At 43.5% G+C, this 23,600-nt stretch overlaps 1 protein-coding gene across 10 annotated transcripts in view; it reads right to left on the bottom strand.

The window, feature by feature from the left end:
• Positions 1 to 23,600, bottom strand: part of LOC117352366 (semaphorin-4D-like) — a 348,824-nt gene that overhangs the window by 234,089 nt on the left and 91,135 nt on the right. The window lies entirely within an intron of this gene.

The raw sequence follows: 23,600 nt of genomic DNA on the forward strand, positions 1-23,600 counted from the left end.
CTCGTAATAGGAGCTATATTTCACTCTGTTTTACACCTGTACAATTTTCTAAAGCTAAGTATACTTTAAGATTAAAAGACTGGTAAAATAGAAAAAGCAAGGAGGCTTTAAAACAAAAACATGTATTCAGCTATGCTCTAGCACTGAAGAATTACATGCAAATTGCTCTAAGGCATGGAGATCTTTTTTTCTCCTTGCAGTGTTTCTGCCTATATTGTGTTTTTGTTTTAGGAAAACATCCAGGATTGCCTGAACTATTATAAGAAACTCTCCTTCATATGCAGAAAAGTTTGTTCTAGAAGTGCCATTCCTTTCATTGTTACAAGCATTACAAAAAAATTCTGCATCTAATGATTACCATCATTTCAGGTAGATGTTACAGGATTTTCTGTCTTTATATATTGCACTCCCTGTTCCCTCTAAGCTGAGCAGGAATCCTCCAACTGCATTGCTGCAAGTGGGGGCTGGTGCTTTAATATTAGGACAGGTAGGTTTCCTGGCGTCTTGTAGAGCTTCCCTGTCCCTCACTTCTTAAAATGTGGTGTAGTAAGGGGAGGAGGCTCCCTCTGAGATCATTTCCGGGTCGTGGGGCCAGGAAGTGATGTCAGAGGGAAATCCAACACTAGCATGAGCAGCAGCCAGAGAAGCTTTTCGCACTGGCAAAGATTGAAAAAGGTACAGGGGTGGGAAAGGAGGGTGTAAGTTTGCCATGGGGGTGCGGAAGAAGTGGGGAGGGGCAGAGAGGAGGGGGGTGGCGCGGAACAAGCAGGGGGGCGGAGATGAGGTGTCCCAGGTGCCTCCTATCCTCGCTATGCCACTGAATCAACACTCCCACTCAGCATAGAAGGGAACAATGATTGCACTACACAAATTTAAGTTAAAAAGTTTTTCTTGGACATCAAATCCACTCCTCTTAGAGAAAGTTTAGAGAAGTTCACAGAATCACTGCTGTCCATCTACCATGTCATCCTCTCACAGACAACAGATAAAACAGCTCACTCAAAAATAAAAGTTACCGTCAATTATTTTCCTTTTAACATGGTAAGAAGTTTATACCTGCTTGCTGAACAAGTTAGACATTATTATCAGCATAAAGATATCCAATACCACTTAAAGAGCTGGATAGGCATGTCTATATAGCCTACCCAACCACCACCACATGAATCTACAATTGTGAAAACACTCTAATGATCAACAGTAGAATGTTGTACATGGAATCACCACCATTCATTATCTGTGAAGCACCTAAATCTCTTAGGTATCAGAGACCTGTTCTTTCTGACCAAAGAAATCATTTTTCTCACACTATGTCCTCAATTCTACAGAAAACATTTTTTTAATTCTATACACACATAACACTTTTGTCCGCTGAGCATCAGACGGGTTACTTTTAGTAAATTTCAGTTTTGGGTTTGTTTGATTTTTTTCAGGACATCATGTTTGGGAAGATCGAAGGAAGTAGGTAAAGAGGGTGACCTGCAATCAGACAGCTAAACACGTTGAAAACAACCATGGGGATGAGGCTGGAGGGTCTTTCTGGACTAACACAAAACCAATTTCTTTTTAGATCTGCAATTCATCAAGCCTCTAGGACTTGAGCACGAGTCAATGGCACCTAACAACAACAAAAGAACCAAGACCAGCTTGAGCTGGGAGGCCAATGGCACAGGTAAATTAGAGCCTATTCTGAGTGAGTGGACTAAGTTTTAAATTACAAGGTTTACTTTGGATTCTTCAGGCACAAACATAGACAATGTTCAACATTAATTGTATGCAGACAGAGGTAAAGTACAAAAAATAGCTTCAGAACTTAAAGTCTTCAGCAGGTTTCCTTATAAATATTCTCTCCTTGCTAGATGTCATTGGTAAAAGTTCTAATACAGCTTTACTCTCTCTGGAGTCCCTTTCCCTAGAGGGCAAAGTCTCTATTAGTCCTTCTGTTAAGTAGGGCTCCCTGAGCCTACAGCATTAAGTCCTCAGTAAATTGTTCCTTCCTGATGTGAACTCAACTACTGGGGTTATTTATCCTTGTGGCTATTCAGGAACTTTCCTCTGATCCCTTCCTGTTCCTTCACGGTTGATCTTTTGACTCTTTTTCTCTTCTTCTTGGAATGACATGGAGGTGCCCCAACTCCCCAATCCAGCAATCACCTGTGACCAGTGTAGCAGCCTTACAGGCTCTTTTCAGTTTTCCAAACTCTCTCTTTATAGGTGCAGTGGCTGTGTTAGCCAGGATCCCTCTTCCCTTAGTGTAATGATGCAAAGGCCAGGAAGAAGCAGCCAAAGACACAGAAACTCCCTTTACCTACTGTAGGCATTTATAACACTAGTTTCACTTCAAGAGGTATACCATTGTAGGAGAACCATCTCGTATTGAACTTCACGATGTATAGCAGTATGCAAATAAAAGTTTATGTTATGTTATGTTGTTCCAGAACTGTTAGAGTAAACAAAAGGTTAAAATTTATTATCCAGATAAGGAACTTTAGAGACCTCTGGTGGCTCTAAGGAAGCACAGTCTAAGGGACTATTGATTTCTTTGTCTGTATTTAGAGTAATTGTGGGCTACACAGCAGTTTCAAAAGAGATGTATGTGTCTTGTGAATTTCCTGCTGAGACAATGCATATTGCACATTGCAAAAGGCAGGAAGAACCAATTATTGAAAAAGCCAAGTCTAAATCCAGATCTCTAACTCAGCTCCTGCTATTTTAAACATCAAATGAAAGTGCATAGTAAATTGTTTCTGGATTTGTAATGTTTTTCAGTTTCCAAAATTCTATATGCATCTTTTCCTTTTTAATTTCTTTTAATATTTAAGAGGCATTTTTTTAAGGGCTCCTTTTACTAAGCTGTGCTAGTGGTTTTAGCGCGAACTAGATGCTAATGCCAGCATTGAGCTGGCATTAGTTTTGGTGTGTAGCACGGGGTTAGCACGCACGGCAACACAGCATGCGCTAAAAATGCTAGCGCACCTTAATAAAAGGAGCCCTAAGTATTGGGAACTTTTTGCTCTCTCCCACCCCCTTTTTTCCCTATGTCTCCCTTGCTCTCCCTCCCCATTACTTCTAGTGCAATTTAGCACAGCACTACAGTCACAAGAGAAAAGCAGGAAGGGAGAAATTCTGTAAATGGTAGTGCTGCCCGATTCACAATTCGAATCGGTTCACAGATTCACTTCGGGTGAATCGATTTGAATCGGTTCAAAACAACAAAAAAAATTGCCTGACCCTCCCTCCTCGCCCCCTAAAGCAGGAGCAGCAGCGCTGTTCTTGCTGGCTGGCAGCTGCCGCACCTGCTTTAGAGGGCGAGGGGGAAGTGTCAGTCGAGAAGTGCTGCTGTCAGCTTCCCCCCCCCGGCATACGGCTTCCACCCCCCTGGCCTTCCGCTTCCCCCCTGGCCTCCCCACACTGTTTACCTTCCAGGAACAGCCTGCAAACAAGATTGCGGTGCTAGCGATCTTAGTACCTCTTCAGAGCTGTTTCCTCCGTCGCAGTCCCGCCCCTCCTCTGACATCAGAGGTGGAGGGGAAGGAAGGAGAGATGCAGGATGAAGGGGTAATTAAGAAAAGGTGGAGGGTGGATCTGTGGAGGGAGATGAAAAAAAGGAAAGATGCCAGACCTCCTGGGGAGGGAAGAGAAACGGAAGGGGAGGACAGAGATGGAAGATGGATGGTTAGCAGGGAGAAAGAAGGATACCCTGGCAAGCAAGTTATCAGAAGACAACCAGAGCCTGAGACCAACAAAATTTGAATAATGACCAGACAACAAAAGGTAGAAAAACTAATTTTATTTTCTGTTTTGTGATTACAATATGTCAGATTTGAAATGTGTATCCTGCCAGAGCTGGTGTTAAATCGCAAACGTGAGCTAGGATTTAACAGTGAGAGAGGAAAAGTCTTTTTTGTTTGTTTATTTTGTTTACACCACAGCGCCAGTGTGTTTAGGAGAAGGCAAAGGGGGTAAAGAGGCTGTAAAATAAACCCACCAGAATGTTTGAAAAAAAGACAAAAAACAAAACACCCAATTGGGCAGGAAAATCAAATCAAATCAAATCAAAAAACCAATTCAATAGGCTGAATCGAATCAAAATTTTTTTTCCTGAATCGGGCAGCACTAGTAAATGGCATCTAAAAAGATAGGTACCTATCTCTTGTCAATCACACTTAGGCACCTAAATCCTAACTTAAAACTTAGGTGCCTCTAATGTTAAGCCAGAGTTTAAAAAATCTACATTATAGGCGCCTATGCCCTGTAGAGCAGTGTTTCTCAACTTATTCAAGCCAAGTACCCCCTAAGTCTAACAAAGAGCAACCCCTGCCCAAGCTCCACCTCTAACCCCACCCCCAGTACTAATTGTAATGCAATTTTTCCATTCATTTTTCATACATACAGCTTATTAATACATAATGGTAACTGCATAATAAAAAAAATTTACAAAGCACACTGTACACAGAGAAAATGTTAATCATCATTTATATTAATTTATTTTTCAGAGGTCAAGGCAGACGACTTTAAAATATGTAATGTCACCTCAGTAACAACTACAGATAGACAAATATAGTGCAAAATATAGACAGCACGTATAAATTCTCAAAACTGACACATTTAGATCACTAAACTGAAAATAAAATCATTTTCCCACTTTTGTTGTCTAGTGATTTCATGAGTCTCTGATTGCACTTCCTTCTGACTGTGCATCCAATATTTCTTTCTTTCTTGTCTCCTGCATGCTTCCTCTCCTCCAGACTTCATTCCCTTTCCCAACCAACATCTCTCTTTGTCCCTCCATGAGTCCAACTTTTCTTTCTCTTTCCTCCACCCCTATTGGCAATATCTCTCTCTCTCTCTGTCCATCTGTCTTTCTTTCATTCTCTCCATTGTTGCAAAGGGAGTGCTGAGAGAGAGAGATCCAGGGTACATCTCTCCCACCCGCTCTACTGCCACATCCAACATTTCTCTCTCTCTTATCCCCTGGATCATGTGCAGCATTTTTCACCACTGTCCACCAGCCCCATTTTTCCTTCTATCACCCCTCTCCAGCACCAAACCACATCTCTCCCTCCAACACAATGTTCAACATTCCTCTCCCTTGCAACCCCTTCACTCTGTCCCTCTGTTCCCTCTCCACCACCATATCCAACATTTTTCCCTCTCATCCTTCTCTTCCTCATGCATCTCTACCTCATGCCTCTCTCAATGCCCAACAATTTTCCTCATGTGCACATCTCTTTCCCTCTCACTCACACATTCATGCTCAACAATTCTCTCTTTCTATTCCCTCCCTCTCTCCTATGTCTCAAATTAGTGTCCTATTTGAGTCTAGCCTTACCTGCGTACATTCTGGTTCAGCAGGAACTTGTCTAACCTTGTCTTGAATCCCCGCCTTTCCTTCTATGCCCAGAGTTCATGCCCTCTTCCTGCCTTCCAGTTTCTGTCCTAAATTTGTGCCCCTCCCACATCCCAACACACTCCTTCCCCCACCGATTCTTTCTCCCTTTGACCAACAATCATGTCCCCTCTCTCCTTTTCTTGTTATAACATACTCACTCCCTTCAGAGCCGTCCAGCTGAGCTGTTCCTTCCTGCCTTCAGCAGCATTTGTTTGCAGGGCATGGGCAGTAGCTCTTAACAAACTGCATGTGGCTGACCCATAAGCCTTCCTTATGATGTCAACTCTGATGTCGAAGAGAAGGCTTCCGGGTTAGCCACATGCAGTGTGCAGGCGGTGAGCGGTGGCGGCGGACTAGGGGGGAGGAGTAATCGGCAGCGGGTCGGCTTGGGGGCAAGCAGGCTTCAGCGCGGCGGGAGGTAATTAAATGGAGCAGGTTGGTGATGGGTGGTAGGCAGGTTTCAGCACGGCTTCGGAGGAAGGAGGGAGTAAGGGGGCACTAGCTTGGGACATAGGAAGGAGGGAGGGAGGGAATAAAAAGGGACAATTGTTGGGCCTGAGTGCAGAAAGAAAGGATGCACAGTCAGAAGGAAGTGCAACCAGAGACTCATGAAATCACCAAAGGTAGGAAAAATGATTTTATTTTCAATTTAGTGATCAAAATGTGTCAGTTTTGAGAATTTATAGCTGCTGTCTATATTTTGCACTATATTTGTCCATTTTTCTATAGTTGTTACTGAAGTGACATTGCATATTTTAAATAGACACTTTCAAAATTGAATAAGAAGATGTCCAAAGATGCAAAGATGTACCGATCAGTGAAGATAAGTGGAATATTTCCTCTATCATTTAATTTTCGTTGGCACACTACAGCACAGCATAAGGCTTTGTCACATAATGAAGGTTTTTTGCCAGTGAGATGGGAGGGCCCTATCTGTTTTGCATCTTTGGACAGTGTATCTTATCATACATTGTTTTTTCATTACATCTGGGTCACTAATTGCATATTTTAAAGTCATCTGCCTTGACATCTTTGAAAAAAAAAGAAACCCAAATATAAATGATAATTAACATTTTCTTTGTGTACAGTGTGCTTTGTGTTTTTTAAATTTTGTGGTTACCATTATGTATTAATAAGATTATATTGTGTGTATATGAAAAATGGATGGAAGAAATTGCATTACAATTAGCATTATTATTATGGGGGTGGAGTCAGCGGCGGGTGTACTCGTTGGTATTTGTTAGGCTTGGGGGGTACTTGGCTTGAGAAGATTGAGAAACACTGTACTACATCAACTGGCTCACCTTTATCCACATGTTTATTCACACCTTCAAAGAAGTTAAGCAAATTAGTTAAGCAAGATCTCCCTTGGCTGAACCCATGCTGACTCTGTCTCATTGAATCATATCTACGAGGATGGGGACGGTGATAAATTCTGTCACCATGTCATTCTCTAATTTGGGATCTCTTGACAAATAATAGTGATATACATTTGAAATTACACATACTACCAGCTAGCAGAGCAAATTGTATCACCATTGTATGTCCATTTTGCTATCTGCTAGTAACAAGAAAATAGGCAAAAATAAAGGATTTCTCTGTGCAGAACAGCTGGTCAAAACTATGCTGTGGTGTGAGTATTACACATATTTACTTAAAGTATCTTAAATATACATTTTATCAACCCCAAAAGGGCTAGCCACTTCTTCAGTACACCACAAACATGGGGTTTCAGGCTGCCTGACAATTTAGTCAATGTCTGGCAGTTCTGAGACCTGAAATGCCATTAAAAACAGTACAGACTCCTGCTTGCCAGTGTATCATCCAATTTAATTAGGTCTTCCCTCATCACTTATTCACCATATATAGATTTCCAGGTCATGTTATCCCTTGCATATCAGGTCTGAAGAGCTACATTTCATTCATTCATTAAGGGTTGGGGGATGGAGACAGATGCTCAGTTTATACTTATTTCCCTGAAGGCCTGGCTAAAAGGGCAAGATGAACCTGCAATTCTTTCTCTGAGAAATTCTTCGTAAACTGCATAATATAAAAAACTAAAACAAAAACCAAAGGATATAAGATGATATCTTTTTTTATTGGACTAACTCAATGCATTTTATGATGAGCTTTTGAAGGTAACCCTTCTTCTTCAGATCAGAAAAAAGCAAATGTTGACAAATAACAGTATATATGAGGAAAACATGAAAGCATTTCAGGATAGGAAGAGGGAGGGGTGGGTGGGAGGGCAGGAGACAAAGGTGGCAGAGCAGGTTTAAATGTCTTTATAGGAAGAGATACTTGGAAAAACTTATGAACCAAATATTTGGAATAAACAACTAGGTTCTTTGTTATGTATATCTATTTCGAGTAATATGGTGGAGAATGGATATAAAATGCTATACCAATGTTATTATACTCCTGAACGTTTAAGTTATGTTTGGTAAAGGCTCAGATGAATGTTGGAGAATGTGTGGAGCTCAAGGCTCTTTTATTCATATCTGGTAAAATTGTCCCAAGGTGCAAATTTTAATGAGTTTTATATCAATGGTGCTGGGCTACCAGTGGTATCAAACTAAAGAATGTTGTCTATTAAATATGTTATCTCTGGAAATACTTGATCATCCTAGGAAATGGATTGGGTTAGTTATGACATCAGCATGAATGGTATTAGCTTCATATTGGAAGAAAAGAGATATGCCATCAATTAATATATTACAATACAAGCTAAAATTTGTTTATAATATGTCTAAACTAACTGCAATGAAAAGAAATCAGATATCTTCTTTTCAAAAAGTATGGTTAAAATATAAAACTTGGGAAAATTCTGCTATACCAGAATAAATCATAAAGGTTTGAAGCTATATCAGCTGTGTTGCCTTCTGGCCTCGTGGGTGGTTTGGGGTTTGGAGGGGGTTGGGGGAGGGGGGCTTTGGATAATCATGTTAATAATGAATATGATTTAGATTAATTATACTTTTTGTTTTTTCTTTTTGGATATTCTTAATGGTTAATATTATAATAATGTATCAGCTGGAAAGCTTAGAAGTGTTAATTATTGTTATTATAATAATGTATAGGAATGTTTTGAAATAATAATAATAGTAATAATTTTATTTTTATATACCACCCTACTATATAGTTTTAGGCGGTTCACATATAGTACTAAAAATATACAAACAGTAAATAAAAGTACAAAATCTAAAATGACTAAAATTATACAATAATTGAATAAAATTATACGATCTAGGTGTCATTGTGGAGAATAAGCTGAAACCTTCCACCCAATGTGCGGCAGCGGCCAAAAAAGCAAAAAAACAAAACCAAGATTCTCGGAATTATTAGAAAAGGGATGGTAAACAAGACTTAAGAATGTTAAAATGCCTCTGTATTGCTCAATGGTGCAATCTCACATTGAGTATTGTGTTCAGTTCTGGTATCCTTATCTTAAAAAAATATATATATTGCGGCACCAGAAAAGATTCAAAAGTAGAGCGACCAAGAAGATAAAGGGGATGGAAGTCCTCTGGTATGAGGAAAGACTAAAGAAGTTATTGCTCTGCAGCTTGGAAAAGAGATGGCATGCCCTTCCTTTTTTTAAAAAATCCTCCCGTGCCCGTCTGCCCTTCCTTTTAAAACACCCCCTGCTCCACAGTACCTTTTTAAATGCCCCTTAAGCCAAGGGAGGAGCCCGAGGCGCCTCAGCCAATCAGGGCCTTAAGCCCTTCCCCGTGCATCAGAATCTGGACTCAGGAGAAAGTAATGCAACTGAAAGCTGTACTTATGATTCCAGAAAGGCTGTCAGGCACTAAAATATACTGTAAACCTCTATTAGTTACTGCAATGTCAAACCAAACTCATACATCACCACCCCATGTAATATAAGGTCTTGTCCTATCACAACCTATTAAGAACTGTCATGCTTTTGACTACAATCATGCTCCCCTATGTATTGTCCTATCATGTCATGACCTAAAAATGTACCATCATGCTCTACATTAAAATATCCTGTTCTACTTTATTATATAAACCCTGTTATACCTTATTATGTACAGTATAACCTGCTATGTTTTATTACGCATGTAAACTTGTAACCCGTTCTGAGCTCTTCTGGGATATAAATCCAAATAAATAAATTTTCAGAGCCTGATTTAGCTAGAAAACAAAAATAAAGTCCACATCCAACTGTACAGGGGTAAGGGGGGGGGGGGGGCTAAAAATTGTCATAAGTGCCTATTTTATAGAGGCGTTTAATCGCCTGGACTCTATGTTGTTAACATCACTAGTAAATCTCAAAGGGAAGCCTCAGCCCCACCACTCCACCGCAAAGCCACTTTTCAAATTGCGGGGAGCTTTACGTGGCGCCTCATCGTTGGCTGTCTACTTTTAATAGTAAACTTTTCTTTGTTCTGCTTTTTATGTGGTGAAATTATAAAAAAAAATTTTTGTTGCATATTAGCATTTCCTCTAATAAATATATATAAATATAAAGTGCTTAAATAGTGCATTTGTACTTAGCTTATATCACAGCCAAAACCTAGGAGTCTGACCCGACATGTTTCGCATACATTGCTGTATCAAGGGTCCCCAGAGGTCGCTGTTGTCATCCGACTCCAAAATTGTGAGAGGCAACATAAATAGTTGTGTGTTTTGTAAAACAGGCTCTCAAGCTCTCTCTAATAACACATGTAGCAGACTGCCAAAATTTACTTTCCTATGCAGTTGAGAGTAGAACCTTCTGGGCCATTCCTCCGAAAAGATGTTTCTGGAATCCAGTGGATTACAGGATCTGAGGCAATATGGATTCATTAGAAGCAGATCTTGTAGGACAAATCTGATCAATTTTTCTTTGACTGGGTGACCAGTGCGCTAGATGTGGTGTATTTTGATTTCAGCAAAGCCTTCCACAGTGTTCTACACCAGCGTCTAATAAATAAACTGAGTGTACTCCGTATCGGCCTCAAAGTGACAGACTGGGTCAGGAACTGGTTGAGTGCAAAGTGACATAGGATAGTGATTAATGGAGATTGCTCTGCGGAAAGGAATGTTATTAGTGGTGTGCCTCAAGATTTGGTTATTGGACTTGTTCTTTTTAGCATTTTTATAAGTAATATTACTGAAGGGATGCCAGGTAAGATTTGTCTCTTTGTGGATGATACCAAAATCTTAAATAGAGTAGACACCCCTGATGGTGTGGATAATATGAAGAAGGACCTAGTGAAGCTTGAGGAATGGCCTGAAATTTTGCAGCTAAGATTTAATGCTAAAAAAAAAAATGCAAGGTCATGCATTTGGGCTGCAAAAACCTAAGGAAATGGTACATTTTAGGGGGGTGAAGAGCTTATGTGCACAAAAGAGAAGCAGGATTTGGATGTGATAGTATGTGATGATCTTAAGGTTGGCCAGACCGGTTGAAAAGGCAATGGTGAAAGCTAGAAGGATATTTTGGTGCACAGGGAGAAGAATGGCAAGTAGGTAAAAGGAGGTATTGATGCCCCTGTATAAGACTTTGATGAGACCTCATTTAGAATGTGGTGTACAATTTTGGAGACTGCACTTTCAAAAAGATATAAACATGATGAAGTCAGTACAGAGGAAGGCTACTAAAATGGCCAGGGGTCTACATCATAAGGCATACAGGGACAGACTCAAAGATATCAATATGTATGCTTTGGTGAAAAGGCGGGAGGAGGAGATATGATAGAGACATTTAAATATCTACGTGGCATAAATACGCATGCGGTGAATCTCTTTCATTTGAAAGAAATCTGTGGAATGAGAAGTCATATGATGAAGTTAAGAGGTGATAGGCTCAGGAGCAGGAGTGATCTATGGAAATACTTTTTTACAGAAATGGGTGGTAGATGTGTGGAATAGTCTCCCGGTACAGGTGATAGAGACAAAGATGGTGACTGAATTCAAGAAAGCGTAAAACATGCACATGGAATCTCTTAAGGAGAGGAAGAAATAGTGGATGCTGTGGATGGGCAGACCGGATGGGCCATTTGGATTTTATCTGCCATCATGGACCAAGGTCTAACCATGAAAGACAATGTGGACTCCCTAGTCAGAAAGGGGTTTTTTACTCTCTGGAAACTTAGGTCCATTAGAGCATACTTCGACACTTCAGCATTCAGAATTCTGCTACAATCCCTAATACTAAACCACCTTGATTATTGTAACATTGCCCATCTGGCAATCTCCCGGAAGCAAATGCAGAGACTACAACTGATACAAAATGCAGCAGTCAGGTTGATCTTCGGGTTGAAGAAGTCCGATCACATAACCCCTTCCTACCGACTCCTGCACTGGCTGCCAATGGAGGCACGTGCGAAGTTCAAGCTGGGATGTCTCTGCTTCAAGGTACTATCTGGTCTAGCCCCTAAATATATAACTGACCTCTTCTCCTTCTCAACCAATAGACATAAGAGAAGAACACACCTGAAGTTCGTTTCCCCACCGGCTAGAGGATGCAAATTTAAGAGACACCATCAACAACTTCTATCGTATCAAGCAGCCTTATGGGGCAATGACCTGGAAAAACTAATTACACACACAAACAACTATGGTGAATTTAGGAAACACCTAAAAACATACCTGTTCTCGAAATACCTAGGTAACGAATCTGGACAATAGACCCCATCACAATCCCATCCCCAAATCTGATCTTGTAAACTGTTAACCACTAATCTCTAACTATGAATGTTCCATTCAATTTGTAGAATCTTTCTAATTCATTGTAAACCGCATAGAACTTCACGGTCCTACGGTATATAAACTGTTGTTATTATTATTATTATCATGTTTCTATGTGTAACTGGCCTTATTCTATAACTGCACGCCCAACTGTGTTCCTAAAACTTTGGCCACCATTTATAGAATTCGGAGATGTGTCTACATTGCAATTCTGCCTCCAGCACACACAGCACAATTCACATAAACTTACATGGATCTACTTTATGCACGTAAATACCCACACAATTCTTGATTACTTGATGCTTACGATTGGATATATTCTGTATGAAAGAATATTAGTGTTTGAAAATATTTTTTTCTTCTATTATTCTTTTTTTTGTTTGGGGGTTTTTTTCCCCTGATTTTGTAAACCATTTTAAATGATATTCTAGTCAGGAAATGGAATACGTGAGTAACTAAATAATGAATATTAAAGCCATTTTCTACATGTAAAACCCACTTTACCTGCAAATTGTTTTACTGTTAGAAGATTCTAGAATGATAACTTACCAAATAATTTTGGGTCTATGTTCTACATAATTGCATTATTAGTTTTCTTTTAATGAAATTGGCCAATATAAATGGTTCCGGGAACGCCGCTCATCAGATATATCTGTCCTCTCTGTACCCTTCTCTTCTACCGCCAACTCCCATCCCTGTCCTTTATACCTTGCTGTGCTGCATGCTTGGAACAACCTGCCTGGCTCGCGATGTCAGGCTCTGTCTCTGGCAGTATTCAAAGCCAGACTAAAAATCTACTTATTTGAAGCTGCATTTAAACACTGACCCAACCAACATATCTGTCTGTCATTCCCTTAATAGTTCCCTACATCCTTTTAGCCCCCTCTGTGTGTCTGTCATAATTAGATTGTAAGCTCTTCTGAGAACGGACTGTCTCTTGCATGAACAATGTACAGCGCTGCATGCGCTGGTAGCACTATCTAATATAATAAAATGCTAGGTCGCGCATGCGCACTCAAAAGTCGTGTTCCCTGATCCGTCGCGGAAACACGACTGCGCATGCGCGCAAGACAAGCTTCCCTGCTCTCCACCTCACAATACGGAAGTTTCTTTACACACTGATGATCGCCTCCACAAGCCTGCTCCCAGGCAGCCAACGATCGCCTCCACAAGCCGGGACTGGGGTACAAAGAGCGCCTCCTTTCCCCCCCGGGACGAACCGAAAAACTGACCCCGCCGCCCGGGACACAAGTCCTTTGCCACCCCACCCTTCCCTTCCCGCGGACCCGACTACCAACCTTGCGATTCCAGCGTGTGCAGCAGTCTTCACACGCTGCTTCAGGCCCTTCTACTGCCCTGATTTGCTCTGCCGCGTCTCTGATGATGTCATCAGGGACGTGCCAGAGTAAATCAGGACAGTAGAAGGGCCCGAAGCAGCGTGTGAAGACTGCTGCACACGCTGCTGGAATCACCAGCTTTGTAGTCGGGACCGCGGGAAGGGAAAGGGGGTAGAGGAAACGCTAATGCTGCTGCACAGGGCACCCATTAATGTAACGGCCTTACTTTCGAGAGGGGGTAGGGAGTCAGAAGGGGGTCACGGAGAGTCAGTCAGGCATGGAACAACAGATAAATACAGGTAGGCAGGAGGGCCAGGGAGAAAAACGTACAGAGAGACATACAGAAAGAAAGACAGGGGGCCAGGGAGAGAGACAGACATAAAGAAAGACAAACAGACAGGGGGCCAGAGAGACAACAGATAAATACAGGTAGGCAGGAGGGCCAGGGAGAAAGACGTACAGAGAGACATACAGAAAGAAAGACAGGGGGCCAGGGAGACAGATGGAATAAACACAGACAGACAGCAGAGAAAGAGAGAAAGAAACCTCCCTCTCCCCAGACAAACACTAGCCAAGGATTGAGAGAGAGAAAGAATGACAGACAAGGGGCCAGAGAGACCGACAGAAAGAAAGACAGACAGACATCTATTCTAGCACCCGTTAATTTAACGAGCTTAAAGACTAGTAGAAATAATAAATTGTTGTTGCGTGTTTCCCTCATGGTACAAAAAGCCATTTGAAGATATCTGGCATTGTCCCACTAAGATTTACTCTTGTGTGTAAGTTTTGCATATTAGAATAGTTAAATAGGTCTCTCTTCTCTATTACTGAATTCTATTAAAAATGCACTCTACTCAAGTATCTAAAATTCAAATAAGATAATTGCCATAAAAAGTGCATATAACCACAATGAAAGTGGGAAATGTCCATATGGCAGAAACCACTCAGACAGCATAGCTCAAAATAAATTAGTGACATTTAGAGGCATAACCATAAGAGAGAAAATTTAATTATTCAACACTGATACTAAACAGACATCTAACTATGAAAAATAAGGCTAATTAGGCACCATATTCAATAAGGCTTTCCTGCCAATTTGGCAAAATATTTGTTATTTAGGAGCCCAACAGCTTAAACTCAAATCAGAAAAAGTTCACGAAGCATGGTGATTTTTAAAGGCAAAACTGCCTTCCTATGCTGTCTAAATCCTGACCTGACAAATCCTGGGTGACCAGAAATGTCCCCATGGTACTTGTGATTTCCATACCCCAATTTTAATTTAACAGTGTATATGAATTGCCTTTGTTGCTAAGACACTCCATTTTCTTCTCCACACTGCATGCCTGAAAGTGCGTGTCAGTCTTTTGTTGCAAAAACTCTAGTCTTGTCTCTTGCAGCAAATGGTTCAAACTTGTGCAGTGCAGAGGAAAGCAGAATTTCTTTTGAGATAGCAGTATAGCTTTTCGTATGCTGCAGTGCAAGCAGCTAGTTGAGAAGCACAACCAGCTAGATGCTAATGTTAGAGACTGGCTTATTTCTGGGTGGTGAGGAAAGAAAAAGAGACATGAGCGGAGGCTGCTGGCTGTGCACTTTTGCCAGTGCCCTGCATAGATGCATTGAGGGACTGATTTACTGAGATTCCTTTTCCCTTAGACACAAAATGGGAATAAAGCCTTTGTACATCAATCCTTTAAAGAACTGTGGTAGACCTCAGAGAGGATCTCTTCCCCTCCCTTCCCACCCAACTCTCCAATTTGGGGGAGGGGGAGGGACAAGCAGTCTCAGCCAGTGGCTCCCAAGGTTTGGCCTAGTTCCTTAACTGAAAGCAAAGTTTGTCAATGCCTAGCTTGCAAAAATGCTCATAGCATTTCAACCACTTCACTTCTGTTTGATCTCTTCACCGCATCTAACACAGGCTGGGGATACGGGTCTAAATTTTTTAAAAGAAAAATAACAAAAGTTCAAAACAGGACTGCTACTATTATTATTTAACATTTCTATAGCACTGAAAAGCATATGCTACAAAATCATCTATGGCCAAGCCACACTTTATTTAGCTGACAGATTTTCAATTGCATCCCATAATATTAGAAAATTACATGCTCTGTTTGTATTTCCCTCTATTAAAGGCTGCAAAGGCAAGAAATGCCATGATCATAAGAACATAAGAATTGCCGCTGCTAGGTCAGACCAATGGTCCATTCTGCCCAGTAGTCCGCTCACGTGGTGGCCCCAAGGTCAAGACCAGTGCACCAAATGAGTCCAGTCTCACCAGTTTAGCATGAACTTGTCCAACTTTGTCTTGAAACCCTGGAGAGTGTTTTCCCCTATAACAGACTCCGGAAGAGCATTCCAGTTTTCTACCACTCTCTGGGTGAAGAAGAATTTCCTTACGTTTGTACGGAATCTGTCCCCTTTCAACTTTAGAGAGTGTCCTCTCATTCTCCCTACCTTGGAGAGGTTGAACAATCTGTCTTTCTCTACTAAGTCTATTCTCTTCAGTATTTTGAATGTTTCGATCATGTCCCCTCACAGTCCCCTCTTTTCAAAGGGAGAAGAGGCCCAGTTTCTCTAATTTCTCGCTGTACGGTGTGACAGGGATCTGGCTAGTCCTAATAAAGCCCGGGGAAAAGCCCAGGGAAAAGAGCAGGGAAGCATTAATAATGTGCCAGGGACTAAGGAGAAGAAATATCCTGAGTTTAGGGAAAATCCTGAGCACAAGGTTAAGAGGGAGCCTGTCCCTTTAATAGCTCACAGAGCTCAGGCTGGAACGGAAAGGACAGGGCTCTTTAAGGAATTAGCTAAAGCTGCTGTGAGGGGGCGTGGTTATGTGCCGAGTCTCCCTTTTTCTGAAACTCCCTCGTCAGTGAGAGAGGAGGGACAGCTGGGACTGGAAGCTCAGGGGAAGCTGAGAAGGAAACCAGCTACAGCAGCTAACTTTTGGCCAGCCTTCAGAAGTTCTCACCAGGATAGGGAAATGCAAAACCCTGAAACACAATCTGAGGTTTGTGACATGGACTGGTTAGAGAGTAATGCTATGTCTGGGGAAGAACACCCTATGGAATGGGAATAGGTTTAGGAAAACCTGAATGTCCTTTTCCCTTGGTAAAAGGGTTTTTGTTTTTGTTTCTTCCTTTTTGAGTTTTATGTTTTGTGAAGGATTTTGTATCCTGTTTTCAACCTGGGCTGGAAGCTGCTGAATTTACTGTTGGGTTAGATAAGTGGAACAGTGGCCACACCTGTGGGAGTACAAGTCCCTCTGCTCCTAGGAAAAGGGAACTGCCACTCAAATCTACCAGAAGCCTAATTAGTGCTTAGAACCGGGTAGCCTAACTATTGCCAAGGCAGGTATGGTTCTAGCACTGCTTGTGGAAATAATACCTAACAGGAACTGTATTTTATGTTCTTAATTTGTGAACTTAAATTGGCCAACACTAAAGGGTGCAGTGATAAGAACTGGCACATAGGAGGAAGAAAGCAGAACAAGAGAAAATTGGAATGTTTTGGGTTTTTACTGTGAATGCCAAATTTTGACCTTTTTTGTTTGAAACTTTTCTTGAGGATAAATAAAAGTGATATATTTGGACAAAAACCCGGCCAGTGTGGTGTGCAGTTTATGGGAGGCACCAGGCCAGTTGTGGCCCACCACGGTTACGCTCGAGCCAAGACTGGGATTCTGTGGAGTTACTAGGCCTCGCCAGGATCCCGGTCCCACAACGGCAATTCCTCCAGCCCCTTAACCATTTTAGTCGCCCTGCTCTGGACCCTTTCAAGTAGTATCGTGTCCTTCTTCATGTACGGTGACCAGTGCTGGATGCAGTACTCCAGGTGAGGGCGCACCATGGCCAGGTACAGCAGCATGTAACCTTCTCAGATCTGTTCGTGATCCCCTTCTTGATCATTCCTAGCATTCCGTTCGCCCTTTTCGCGATGCAGAGATATTATAACATTCTTAGTCTTATTAACCATCCCTTTTTTAATAATTCCTAGCATCTTGTTTGCTTTTTTGGCAACCGCCACACATTGGGCAGAAAGTTTCATTGTATTGTCTACAATGACAACCAGATCTTTTTCTTGAGCGCTAACCCCCAAGGTGGACCCTAGCATCTGGTAATTGTGATTTGGGTTATTCTTCCTAATGTGTATCACTTTGCATTTGTCCATATTAAATTTCATCTGCCACTTGGACGCGCCATCTTCCAATTTTTCACAATCTGCATGCGTTTGAACAACTTTAAACAGTTCAGTGTCATATGCAAATTTAATCATCTCTCTCGTCATTCCAATTTCCAGATCATTTATAAATAAGTTAAATAGCACCAGTACCAGAACACATCCCTGTACCCGGGGCAGAGCAACCCCCTCCAGACACTTTGGGGATGCTGGAGTGGTCATCAGAGGGGACAGGGACAGGCAGAGCCAACGGCCGCGCATAGGCAGACCGTAGACCTGGGACCGCTCCAGCACCCCTGAGCTCCCTACACCCAGGGCAGACTGCCTCTCTCGCCATTTGTACGCCACTGTTAGTGCCAGTTAATTAGGCAAGAGGCTCTCTTACCTGGTTAACTGCCTTTGAGTGTCAACTCCAGTGATTTCTTGTCATGGCCAACTAAATAACCGTTAAGATGGAGTGGAAAAAGCACAGCAACACTTTCACACTGCAGCCAAACACTGGAGAGAGGGAAGATCCTCAAGTACCAAGAAATTGTAGCAGAAAGATACAGACATATTTCCCGTTGTTTGGGGTGCCACAGATTTGATTAAAATGAGCTTCCAAGCACACCTGGATATTTTGCCTATACAAGTTACATCTTATGAACTCCAGGAAGAAGCTCTCTTTGGCACAATACAAGTACTAAGGTGAGCGTTAGAAGTAAATTTGTGAGACCGAGATCAGAGTCCACATACCCTGGCTTTAAGAGTGAGGTTCAATCCTGCCATGGTTTGAACAAAACTAACCGACTTGGAGAAACTGTCTCCAGCTAAACACAACCTGATGCTCACACACGGTAGCTTTCAAATACAGACATTTACACTAGATAGCAAGAGCACATGGGACAGGTATGCTCCTATAAGAATTATTATTTTTATGTACTGTTTAAGAGAACGGAAACAGCAGACATAAGCACACCAAACTAAATGTCTGAGGTTTAAGTAGGGCAAACCTTCAAAATGCTGAGTAACGATGTTCTAATCATGTGCACCTGATGTGATACATCTGTGTGTGATTTGAGCCACTTTAAGTGTGAGGATATGTGGGGAGTGTCCTAATTTATTCCTCAGTTAAAATGCACATTTTTGTGGATATCTTTTGTTTCATGAGTAAATCACTTTCTTTTCCAGAGATAAATAAAAAATATATATATTTGACATCGATAAGTGAACATTTCTTAAGAAAAAAACTGAATATTTCAAGTTTTTTCATATGACTTTATATATTCTTTCTTTATTAGATTTTAAGAGCCAAAAACCCCTTTCTCAAGGCAAGATAATAAGAACAAAAGTTCATACAAGCTATAATATAAATCATAAAAGCATCCTACTGATAATCTGAAGAGGGAAAGGCACAGGGGGAGGGTAATTTGTAACAGGAGCAAACAGGAGCAGAGCTGCTATCATAGGTCTCCAGGCCTACTTAACAGCTTCAGCAGATCCAGAACATGCAAAGGAAAAATTATGTTCTTACCTGTTAATTTTCTTTCCTTTAGTAGCAGCAGATGAATCCAGAGACCAGTGGGATAGCACACATCGACCAGCAGGTGGAGATAGAGAAACTGATTAACAGGTGGTCTTATAGGTTGGCATTCCTCCTGTCCACCCAGTATGCTCTATCTCCCAGCAGGTTTGGAAGCTATCCTTCTAGCTCCTGGATTCTGGCTACGTTCTGAGGATTTCTTTATTTCTACTGTTGAGATTATTTCTCTTCAGCTAGACAGGGGTGACTGGCTGAGCGGTGCCAGCTTTGGGAGTTACACCTGGGCCCCCCCAGGTCCCTGCTCCACCCTCCCCTCCATTGGTTTGAGGGGTTTCTTTGGGCTCTCAAATTTTTCTTCTTTCCATTAAAAAAAAAAAAAAAAAAGAGAGAGCCTCACTGTGTGGAGCTGTGCTGTTCTTCTGATCAGCTTACAGCTTACAACTGCCAGCCATAACTTCATTGCTTTGGTTTTGGGTTCAGTGTTGGTGAGTAGATTTTTCTGCTTCTGTGTGTTTGGTGTGGTTAGAGTAGTCCGTTGCGGGGAGTCGTGGTGTATTTGGCGGGATTCCTCTGGGCTGATTTGTGGTGTTTTGATTTCAAAAACAAAAAAACAAAAACCCGCAAAAGAAATTTGATCGATGGCGGCAGAGGCAGTTAAGCGGTGTTCATGCTGTGGGAAGCGCAGAACACCATCGGGTCTATGCATGGCCGGGTGCTCGGACACGCTGAACGAGGAGTCCATGCTGCCGGCGGGTGACTTACAATTTTCAGTGATTAACAGGTGGTCTTATAGGTTGGCATTCCTCCTGTCCACCCAGTATCGCTCCTTGCCCAAGCATCCGGAACCAGGAAACAATGAGCATGTCAAAAAACTTCTTTCCATTAAGCAAATGCAATAGAGAAAATACAGAAAACAACTACCAACAATAACCAAACCGAAACTGGCAACCAACCAACGAACCGAGTATCAGCAGAAAGGGTGGGACTCTGGATTCATCTGCTGCTACTAAAGGAAAGAAAATTAACAGGTAAGAACATAATTTTTCCTTCCTTATCACAGCAGCAGATAAATCCAGAGACGAGTGGGATGTAGCAAAGCACCACTCAAACTGGGTGGGAAGCAAACGCAGCCTCCGCAATAACTGAAGCACCAAATGTAGCCTCCGCCCGAGCGGCCACATCTAACCGGTAATGCTTAGAAAAAGTATTCTTAGAAGACCAAGTAGCCGCCCGACAAATCTCGTCCAAAGAAAGACCCCTGGACTCCGCCCAAGACGTAGCCATGGCTCGCGTGGAATGAGCACGAAGCAGTTCCGGCAACGGTTTCCCGGCCGTCAAGTAAGTCGAAGCAATGGCCTCCTTGACCCAACAAGCGATGGAAGCCTTGGACGCCGCCATACCCCTGTTGCGGCCTGCGAACAACACAAAGAGGTGGTCGGAACTATGAAAGCAGTTCGTTACCTGCAAATAATGAAGAATAATCCTGCGCATGTCAAGGCAACGCAAGGAAGAGAAGCGCTCCCCCCAATCTTCCCGCCGAAAAGCCGGAAGGAAGAGGTATTGGTTCACATGAAAGGAAGACACCACCTTAGGAAGAAAGGAGGGGACCTGTCGAACAGACACACCGGTCTCAGAAATGCGCAAAAAAGGATCCCTGCACGACAAGGCCTGCAATTCCGAAACCCGTCGGGCCGACGCCATTGCGACCAAAAACACAGTCTTCAACGTGACATCCTTCAGCGTCGCCTGAGACAATGGCTCGAACGGTGCCCTCTGTAGCCCCCGAAGTACCACCTTAAGGCTCCACTCTGGACAGATTCTCTTAACAGGCGGCCGAATATGTTGCACCCCTTTCAGGAAACGAACAACATCAGGTTGAGACGCCAGCGGCGAGTGGGACACTCGGCCTCTGTAACAAGCAAGAGCCGCCACCTGGACCTTAAGAGAATTATAGGCCAATCCCTTGGCGACACCATCCTGCAAAAAGGAAAGAATCTGAGACAGAGAAGCCTGAAAGGGCGAAAGACCCTGAGCAGCACACCAAGACTCGAAGACCCGCCAGACTCGAGCATAGGAGGCAGAGGTAGATCTCTTTTTGGCTTGAAGAAGAGTGGAGATGACCTGTTCTGAAAAACCCTTATGCCTCAGCCGCGACCGTTCAAGAGCCAGGCCGTAAGACCAAAGTGGGACGGATTTTCCATGAGGATCAGACCCTGAACAAGTAAGTCCGGAGTCACCGGAAACGTCAACCGCTCGCCCGTCGACAGCCGGATCAGGTCCGCATACCAAGGACGACGTGGCCAATCCGGAGCCACTAGGATCACCCTGCCCGGGAAGAGAGAGATGCGATGTAACACCCGACCTATCATCGGCCAAGGAGGAAACACATAAAGAAGACAGTCCAGAGGCCATGGAAGAGCCAACGCGTCCACGCCCTCCGACCCCATCTCTCTGCGTCTGCTGAAGAATCGAGGTAGCTTCGCATTGCGAGACGACGCCATGAGATCCATCTCCAGACGACCCCACTTTCTTACTAGCAGATCGAACACCTGAGCGGACAGTTCCCACTCTCCGGGATCTAGAAGATTTCTGCTGAGGAAGTCTGCTTGAACATTTGCCTGACCCGCAATGTGCGCTGCCGAGAGAAGAGGAACATGAACCTCCGCCCATTGAAACAGGACCTGCGCCTCGCTCGCTAATTGGGGACTTCGGGTACCTCCCTGCCTGTTTATGTACGCCACCGCCGTGACACTGTCCGAGAAGATCCTCGTTGGTCGGTCCCGAACCATGGTCTGAAACTCCAGAAGCGCAAGCCTGATCGCCCTCAATTCCAGCATATTGATTGACCACTGGGCCTCTTCTTGAGACCAAACCCCCTGTGCTGAGGATTGAAGGCACTGAGCCCCCCATCCCAGAAGACTGGCATCCGTCGTAATCACGACCCAGGCCGGAGTCGCAAGCGGCATGCCCTTGAACAGATTGGTCTCGTCGAGCCACCAATGCATGCTGAGTGAGGGCAGCCTGAGAGTCCCATCGAAGACGTCGGGTGTAGTCCTGAGACACCGGGGACCATCGGGACAGAAGAGACTTCTGCAATGGCCGCATGTGGAAGCGAGCCCACGGCACTACCTCCAGCGCCGCCACCATCGATCCCAGAACTTGCACATAGTCCCAAACCCTTGGTCTGGGCGACTGAAGAATTCGGCGAATCTGAGACTGCAACTTCACCCCGCGGTCCCTGGGGAGAAACACCTTCCCCAGACAAGTGTCGAACCGCACCCCCAGATGTTCCAACGATTGGGATGGGGCAAGAGAGCTCTTTGGAAAGTTGACGATCCACCCCAAAGACTGAAGAAGAGCAATGACCCTCTGTGTTACCACCACACTCTCCTGCTTGGAAGATGCACGGATCAACCAATCGTCCAAGTAAGGATGCACTCGAATCCCCTCTTTGCGAAGAAACGCCGCCACCACCACCATCACCTTTGAAAAGGTGCGCGGCACCGTGGCGAGACCAAAGGGCATCGCTCGAAACTGATAATGCTGACCTAGGACTGCAAACCGAAGAAACCTCTGATGCGGAGGCCAGATTGGAATATGCAAGTAAGCCTCTTTCAGATCGAGGGACGTAAGGAACTCTCCTGGTTGAACCGCGGCAATGACGGAGCGTATCGTCTCCATACGAAAATGACGGACCTTGAGAAACTTGTTGACCCTCTTGAGATCCAGCACCGGCCTGACTGATCCCCCCTTCTTGGGCACCACGAAGTAAATGGAATACCTGCCGAGGCCCACCTCCTCCGGGGGAACCGGAACCACCGCCCCCAGATCCAGAAGGACCTGAAGGGTGAGCCGCACCGAGTCTCGCTTGGTGGCCCCGGTGCATGGGGACACCAAGAAAGAATCGGCGACGGGAGAGGAAAATTCTAATTTGTAACCTTCTCGAATAATGTCCAATACCCACTGATCGGACGTTATCTTGGTCCACTCCACCAGAAAGGAAGACAGCCGCCCTCCTAAAGAAATGGCGGAGGGGGCCGAGACCCCGTCATTGTTGACTGCGAGGAGCGGGAGCACGGGCTGGCTGAGTTGCTGGAGATTTCGCTCCACGAAAGGAAGTCCTCTGAGAAAAGCGAGGCCTAGGATTAGAGAAAGAGCCGTAAGAGGGCTGAAAAGACGGCTTTCCCGGTCTATACTTCCGAACCTCACTGAAACGAGGTCGGGCAGAGGAGGACTTCAAAGGCGGTCTAGGTCTATCCTCCGGCAACCGCTGAGTTTTGGAATCACCAAAATCCTTCACCAGCTTATCCAAATCCTCACCAAATAAAAGACGACCTTTAAAAGGGAGTTTCACGAGCCTAAGCTTGGACGCCGCATCCGCCGCCCAATTTCGGAGCCACAAAGATCTGCGAGAAACCACGGAAAGAGACATTTGTTTCGCAGAAGCCCAAATAATATCATACAAGGCATCCGCCAAATATGC

The sequence above is a fragment of the Geotrypetes seraphini genome, chromosome 1 (assembly GCF_902459505.1).
Source record: "Geotrypetes seraphini chromosome 1, aGeoSer1.1, whole genome shotgun sequence".
In the NCBI taxonomy this organism is placed as follows: domain Eukaryota; kingdom Metazoa; phylum Chordata; class Amphibia; order Gymnophiona; family Dermophiidae; genus Geotrypetes; species Geotrypetes seraphini.